This window comes from Octopus bimaculoides, chromosome 5, assembly GCF_001194135.2.
Source record: "Octopus bimaculoides isolate UCB-OBI-ISO-001 chromosome 5, ASM119413v2, whole genome shotgun sequence".
NCBI classification, from domain to species: domain Eukaryota; kingdom Metazoa; phylum Mollusca; class Cephalopoda; order Octopoda; family Octopodidae; genus Octopus; species Octopus bimaculoides.
In genome coordinates this window covers 114046158-114046854 of record NC_068985.1, presented here as the reverse complement: position 1 = coordinate 114046854, position 697 = coordinate 114046158, and the positions used below count along the sequence as shown (strand labels likewise).

Sequence of the window (697 nt, the reverse complement as noted above, 5' to 3'; positions counted from 1 at the left end):
CCACACCTCGTCATCTCACGTCACACACCTCGTCATCTCACGTCACACGCCTCGTCATCTCACGTCACACACCTCGTCATCTCACGTCACACACCTCGTCATCTCACGTCACACACCTCGTCATCTCACGTCACACGCCTCGCCATCTCACGTCACACTTTACCATGTTACATAATGCATCTTACCGTCTTGCATAACACACTTCCACATCACATACCTCAGCATACCATGTTACACACCTCACTATGTCGCATCCCACACCTCACTGTATCGCACACTGTCACACCAGACACTACACTTTCCTACCCTCTCTTGTACCCCACACCATACTGTACCTGGGCTGCACTAACCATTGATATCAATAATTCCATTTACTGATGTCTTTTTAATCACTTCTAGCATCTCCCCTCTCTCTGTTTCTCTTTCCCTTTCTTTTGTCCCTGTCTCTCTTTTTCTCTGTCATTCTCTCTCTCTCTCTCTCTCTCTCTCTCTCTTTCTTTCTCTCTTTGTGGTGGGTACACCATAAAGAACTGGTAGGGGAGTAAAACTGAGATTTATTTGCATTTGTCTTTCACTTTATTTATTTTATTAATTATATTTTATTACTTTTTTTAATTACATTTCTTCCTTAATACTCTTCTCTTTCTCTTATTTATTATGACTGCTAACTTGAAAGTTATGGTAAGAACGGGGCGGG

At 42.6% G+C, this 697-nt stretch overlaps 1 protein-coding gene across 3 annotated transcripts in view; it reads left to right on the top strand.

Annotated features, from left to right (window-relative positions):
- The window catches only part of LOC106878623 (plexin-A1), an 803747-nt gene that overhangs the window by 375734 nt on the left and 427316 nt on the right, over positions 1–697 (top strand). The window lies entirely within an intron of this gene.